Source organism: Pinus tabuliformis, chromosome 4_1, assembly GCF_031772625.1.
Source record: "Pinus tabuliformis cultivar Carrire ecotype Pingquan chromosome 4_1, CPIR1, whole genome shotgun sequence".
NCBI classification, from domain to species: domain Eukaryota; kingdom Viridiplantae; phylum Streptophyta; class Pinopsida; order Pinales; family Pinaceae; genus Pinus; species Pinus tabuliformis.
In genome coordinates this window covers 383050831-383058394 of record NC_142303.1, presented here as the reverse complement: position 1 = coordinate 383058394, position 7564 = coordinate 383050831, and the positions used below count along the sequence as shown (strand labels likewise).

Genomic DNA, 7564 nt, shown 5'->3' with positions numbered 1-7564 from the left:
TGTTACCTATTGTGTGGGTCTATTATTCTTAAGCGAATATCTATCTATATTTTTTGATATATTAAGGTACATAACATGATTACAAGGTGTATAAAACACTTGTCCCAATATCCAAGAGAAAACAAATGTAATGAACAAATTTGGGAGGAGAATGAACTGCTAAGAAAAATGGTGCAATGCTTCGAGGAAGAGAAAAAAGAGTTACAAAATAACTTGGGTGGCATAAATGAACTCCTTATTATTATCATGGAAAATATTGGATAATGTAGCAAGTTATTGTTAACAAGTGGAGAATCGATGCTAAAGAGTTGAACCATTGTAGTGAAAGAAATAAGTAATTTTGCAATATTTCAGAAACTTTTGAGGAGTTGATTAACACGTTTATGTTCCTAAATGGTCAAATTTTACACAATAAACACAAACCATGATTGATCTGGGATAATAAGCATGTCATAATATCCCCTTTCTCATTTTGAAAGAAAGCTAAACATTCTATGCTTTTCACCTTTTTATGTTTGCCAGCATTAGCATTTAGCTAGGAAATGTCAAAATTGCAGTTTTGGATTTGACGAACTATTATTTTTAATGTAGATGGATTAAGCACCCTTGAATTACATGATTGCATCTAGTTTATGCAACATTAACATTTAACATCAATGATTCTATTAATCTAAAATAGTTCTTGCCATATTAGTTGGAGCAACCAAAAATGGCCAATTCATATCGCTAAATCTTGAAATAATAAGTCTTTTAGCAGCTTTGAAAATCACACTAAAGGAACAGAGTGAGGTTGTTGAAATGAATAGGTTTTGATGGTAAAGGACTTGGATAGGGTGATCAAACCATCAAATCTCCCATTCAAGTGGAACTTAGACATATGAAGGTCAAGGGGATTTCAATGTTACAAGTATAAAAATGCCAAAATGTTAATGTCTAAGTATACTATTTGTAACACTCTCTCTTGATGTATCATTTACTAAGTCACTACTCCCTTACAACCAATCTCCTTAATGTGAAAATATTGAAATCACATTTAATAATACCTAACACCACCAACATCATTAATAAACATGCACCTCATTCTCCAACCAAAACCCACATGTGTGTTTTATAATGTGTTTATAATAAGCTAGACCTTACAATTTGGTCACAAATATAATACTCAACTCAACAAAACCTTTGAACTATCCAAATATCACACACTTGGAAGATCATAATCACCTTTCCAAATGTGGACCATTTATTTTTCTCATCCTTATTCTTAAAAAAAGCAATAAGAATGAAATTTTACCATACAATTGTGATTTACATGTACATATTTTCAATAAATTTACACTACATAGATTTTGATAAACTAAACTACTTATAAACAAATAATATATATTCACTCATATAAATACAACCATCTTTTGCTACTCCAATCTTTTGGTAAAATCTACAAACTACTTTTATTAAACATCCTATGTCAATTGATCTAGGATCCCTAGTACGCTATTCTATCTACCTTTGAAAGTGCAGCTACATATACAGGATAATGAATAAATCAGTTAGGTTAGAGAAGCCTCACTGAAGCTTCTGTCAGGGCCTTTACAGATAAATAGATGTTCTTTCACATCACTTTCTCCACATCATTTTCTGTTGATGGTTGAAGCTTTTCCTGAGCTTCTTCTTCACTTTGGAATACTGCTTCAGCACTTTGGATTACCCTCACTGCCACGAAATCATGTTCAGTTTCATGATAATCATCGGTTAGGGTTTCACAGTTTTCTGTGGTTTGCAGGGAGTGGGGGTCCTCCAGGTCAACCCTAGTTGGAAAAATGACTTAAGCTTCAACAGGACCATAGAAAGGATTTGCATCCTCATCCTTCAGCCAATGTTTGAGTATACGAAAAACAGTTTCATCACAGACCAAGCCACGATGATCTCTGGGAATACCTATCCTTTCCTCTGCTGCAAGTCCATCTGCCATAGCTGATTCAATGGGGACTGATCCATCACCCTCCACACAACTGTATACAGCCTCGGAATGCAATACTTGCTCCATGCTTGATATAGGTTTCTGCTCACTTCCATAGGTCACACTGAATGGTGTATCCTTGCCAGTGCCATAAATGTTATAAAATTTGACAGATGGAGGGATCTTTGCCAATGCCATGACCCTTCTGGTTTCACTGGCCCATTCCAAGATTTCAGAGTTGAATGGCAATGGTATTGTCAGACCATCAAAGGTAATGCTATTATCAACAAGAGCATGTTGCATGATGACATCACAGTTGTGGGGACCATAGGTTTCAAGTTCAACAGATGAATGTCCAAATTCATCATTCTTTTCCCTCCATATTTGAAGCAAAGGAAGTGAAGGCCACTGAAAATTAGGGCAAGCCATCAACTCATAGATTGAGGGGCATTCCACCATGAGTTGATGCATGCTCCACTTGGAAACAGAAAGCTCTTCTTGCCATCCTTTGACAAATGCAAGTCCCCTTAAAAGACCATCCATTATATATCCAGGTGCTCCCTGAAATGGTGTACCAATAGCCACCCACTTGTTCACATACTCCTCAAAGACTTCACTGCAGAGAGCAACAAAACATTTGACAAGAAGCCCTCCCATTGAATGGCTTATGATGTTGACTTTCTTTCCCCCTGAAGCCTTATGTATGAATTCAAGCTTTTCTGCTAGACGATCCATTGTTTCTCTGAGCCTGTTACTCTGACGAAAATCATAGCCAAAACCAAAGAGAGTAGTACCCTCTTCATACCCCCAACCCACCATCTCTTTTATCATACCATGAAAGTACTGAGCATTATTCATGGGAAAAACCATATCAGGGTCCAGGTTGTCACAGGCATATAGTCCAAACCTTTCTTCTGGGACTTCAATTCTTGTTTTGGGATCCAGTGACATAGTTTTTCCAGTTCTCGGATCAAAAACAGACCACAGTTTTTTCTGAAATTCACGATCAGCATCAAAAACACGAATCCAGATTCGCTCCTTATGCCCATTTTCATCCACTGCTGTTAGTATAGAGCCCCCTATGCCAGGCACGAGTAACACTGGGTTCAAATCAGAATTCACATATTGTGGCTTTTTCTTCCCCCATTGAAGCCATTCTTCAATTTTTTGACGCAGTTCCCGCAATTTTGCAGCCATTTCTGCGATGCCAATACCAAACCAGGTTCAGGTTCTGTATCACTGAGCCAATGCGATGAAATTTATGATGTTTCAAGCTCTGGGTACCTTTGAGAATAAAGGGGCAACACTGTAATTCTCTCGCTCCCGCAGTTGAATGACAGTTGAGGGTTGGATTCTTGCCGCAAAAAAATTGGTCTGTTTGAATTCCGGGGCCGACCATAACGAAGTAAACAAAGAATGAAGAAACTTATTTACAATGGACGCAGTAGAGGTGGCGATTCAAATCAAAATGTATATGAGCCCCACATGAGTTTTTTTTTGTTTTTTAAAATTCCCCTAAGCCGACATGAAAATAAATAAGGATTTATTTTTTTAATAAATTTGCCAAAGAGCCAACCCACACGTAAATAAGGGTGTATTTTTTTTTATTTTTTTCCTTACCCTAAGCTAGGGTGGTGGGCAACTTTGGTGATTAGAAGACACTATTAGGGTGGTGGGCAACTTTCGTTTGGACAAACAAATGGGCTTTCATGGTTCACCTCGTCAAGGTGTTTGAAGGCATTATTAGTTTTTTTTTTAATAGTTGAAAGGTTGAGATGTATATTTTACGAGTAATTGTTTTTAAAGGTGCAAAGTACATCCAAGGAATAGAATATTTGGGAAGATTATTTTGCCACTCACTCCAATGCAAACATTGTTAATCGTTTCTATGAGTGCAACAAAATTGCTTCTCTATAAGAATATGTAGATGACAGATATTTAAAGCTACTAAAGGGATATACAAATCTTTGAAGAGGGCTCCACTTATTAAATTTTAACGACTGATGAGCATAATTAGGCTACTATTAGGATTGAAGAAGGCATTTTCACCTGTTAGATTTTAATGCCACCTGTTAAATTTTAATGAGCAGAATTAGGCTACTATTAGGATTGAGAAGGAATTTCCGGTATTCAAAAGGATTGAAGAAGAAATTTTCAGTATTCATAAAGACATCATTGTCAGTTCCTTCGATATAGTCCAAAGTAAGAGCAAGAGGAATGGGTTGTAGAGCAAGGGGAATGGGAATGGCAACAAAGGAGGTGGAACTGGAGTAGAGTGACACTCTTCCAAAGGTGGAAAGAGAGACACTCTTCTAGGAAAAACAATCTAATTTCGTTAATCATTTTCTGGTTAAGTTCATTTCTATTATAGTTTTGAACTTTTAGGTTCTAAGTTTTGTAAATATGGGAACCATGATAATATAAAAGTCATTTTAGAAGAAAAAAAACAAATTTAAGCGAAATGGGTAGCACATCTCACCTGTGATGACTACAATTACATAAAAAAACAATTGGAATAGAGGTTATCTTCTAAACTAGACAATCTTGAATTCACCAACCAATTTCTAGGTTGTGTCTGTGAAATCCCAAGCACACTGTCTGTGATCTCAGGCTTGAGATAAAACTATCAATCCTTGAATGCTTCAAATCACTGTCCAAGCCCCCATAATTTGCCATTTTGGGGTAAAAGCAATACCAATGGAATTGAGTTTGGCCAAAGCTTTGATAGATTACAGGCACATCCATTTGGCCAAAGCTTTGATAGATTACAGGGACATCCAATCCATCAAATTGATTAAAAGAAGGAAGCACAAAAGCGACATTACTTTATGATTAATCTACAAGAATTAAATATTTCCTTATACTCTACTTGAAGCTCCATCACATCTTCGCGTCGTTCTTAATTGTTGCATAATTAGTACAGTCATAATAAAAGAATAAAAAATACCTATATATTAAAATTTTGTATAATAAATATTATAAATTGAATTCAAAATATTTAAACAGAAAATAAAAAATAAAAAATAAATATTATTCTAATATTTTTATAGATTTATTCTTTTTAAACCCAATAAAACTTAATTTTATAATAAATTAACTTAGAAATCAATGAAAAATCAAAATATCTCAATGTTTAGAGATGAGAGTCTTTCTTTTTTTATTTAGGATGGGATTTAGAAAACTTTAAACAACCAAGCCAATTCCATGTGTAGTGCCAAGTGTCAAAAATACTTATATACTAATAATATGTATTATAATTTTGTATAATAAATATTATAAGTTTTATTATAAATTAGTTTTAAAACATTTAAATATAAAAAATATAAATTATTATTCTAATACTTTTATACATTTATTTTTCAAAAAGCAATAAAACTTTATTTTATGATAAATTAATTTAAAAACCAATGAAAGATCAAAATATCTCAAAATTTAGAGATTAGAATTTCTTTTTTTTGTCATATAGGATGGGATTTAGAAATCTTTAAAGGACAACACACTTTCTAGCTAATTGCATGACGCTTGCAATGTCACCTGTCATTTTTTATTTGGAGGGATGGAGGGAGGAGGACGAAAATACACAAATCTTATTGGTCAAATATGCGCAAGGAAACCCATCATAGGAACACCTTTAATATATTTAATATTATATTTATTAATTAATTATTTTATACATGTGTTTATTTTGGGATAAGGTTTTTTGAATTTTAATTTAATTATTAATAATTATTAGGTGTCTTGTAGAGATTTAACCTTTTTTAAATATATTTCTAAAGTAGTTATACTTTTTTTTTTACTTTTTAATTAAACTCATTAAAGGATCTCCATGATAAAGTGGTGATGAATCTTCATGGTTGAAAATCTTGTTACATGTTTTTTTTAGATGTATATGTTTAACTTTTATATAAAAAAATTAAAAAAATTAAAAATAAAATGTTTTTTTTTATAGTTAATAATAATTATAATAATAACGTAGTTATTATTTAATAATTTTTATCATTTTTTTTTGTTTAGAAATTTGATATGTATGATGAAATAAGTGTTTTGATGTTTATTATGAATTGATGCATGTAGGCTAATTTGTATGGTGAGTTTTAATTCTAGTTAAAGATCATATATTTATTTTTTTATTTTTTTATAAAATTTAGGTAAAATATATTTCTTATGAATATAAGGAAATATATTAATGAGATTGAGAGATTTCATAAGAGTGAAGGTCCACCTAATAATGGTTAGTGAATTTAATTTAATATAATGATCCTTTATCATCTAAAGTATGATAAGCTTTGCCCCTCACCATGGGTGCTTAATCATGATGGTGTACTAGGCAATTAAGGGGCATGGCAACATTACATAGGTTTTAAACTGGAGATAGAGTTCAACAACCCATTCCACTAGGAAACATTATTGTGCATGTAAGAGATATGATAATGGATTTCTCATGGAAAGGAAAAGGGAAAACATCTAGATATCGACATCACTCAGAGGCTTTGGGTAAGAAAACAAGCAATTCTTTAGCATTATTGCTGGGTGAGTGTTATGTTCTCTTGGATTTTATGTTCTTGCACATTTCTAAATGTTTCAAGGACACAACATTTCTTTGTTGGTGGTAATATTAGAGTCATTTTGACTATGTGTTCCTATGACATGGCTTGAAGTAGTGTTTCCTTTCTTGTGCATTTTTATGTGGCTCTAATCCCTTAGAGGGAATTAGTTTATGTTTTGGATTTATGTGGGAAGGAACAAGCTATTCTCTTGGCTCTAGATAAAAATTTCTCCACCATCTCCCTTTAGTTTCACACTCAACGGATTCTTTGGCTTTCATCCCACCCCAAGTCCTCCATCTGGATTTGTTTCTTTCGTGGGTTATAGTCTTGGTTCTACCAGACTGTGGTAGTTGGATTATCTCCCTCCCAACTATTGATACAGATCATTTTTGCATTTTTTTGTGGTTTCCTTTTTAGGGTTGTCATGGAGTCTTATCTCTCTCTTTTTATTTGTCTTAGCATTGAATTCCTTGGTGTTTTCTATGGTTTTTTCCTCTAATACTTACAAAGTATTTCACTCACTTTAGTGATTATATATTGTATCCTTTGCTTCTTTCTTCATCCTCACCTTTTAATCTACATCTGTTTCCCACCTCTTGTGATGCAATGCCAAGAGTGGGTGGATCTAGAGGTGATCAAGGGCACAGGGGAACTCAGAAACCTTCAGGTCAAGAGCTCAACAAGTGGGAAAAAATTCATCAACCACTTATAGAATGCTCCTAATGAAATCAAAAGAGAAATTCAAAATAAGGAAAGAGAAGCAAGGATAGATAGAGTATCCATCTATGATGTCGAAGTAGAGGATAAAGGTGGGAAGTTGAATTCTAGAATGTGGGAATGCCAGAACTGTACAAACTATACACACTATTGATTTAGACTAGCAGTTGAAAACAATAATGGAAAAATTATTAATTGAATTTCAGAAACTCGATAATAAATTCTACTTATCATTAATGAAGTGAAGATAAGAACGCTTAATGATAAAGTATCAATTTTGACTAAGGAAAAATAAAATCTAGAGTTTTGCAATTCTAAAGAGGATTCAAAGGTTCTAAAGACA

General features: G+C 33.3%; 1 pseudogene; it reads right to left on the bottom strand.

Moving 5' to 3' along the window:
* Window positions 1–1822: 1822 nt before the first annotated feature.
* Window positions 1823–3154, bottom strand: LOC149175893 (lecithin-cholesterol acyltransferase-like 4 pseudogene; annotated as a pseudogene).
* Window positions 3155–7564: the final 4410 nt, after the last annotated feature.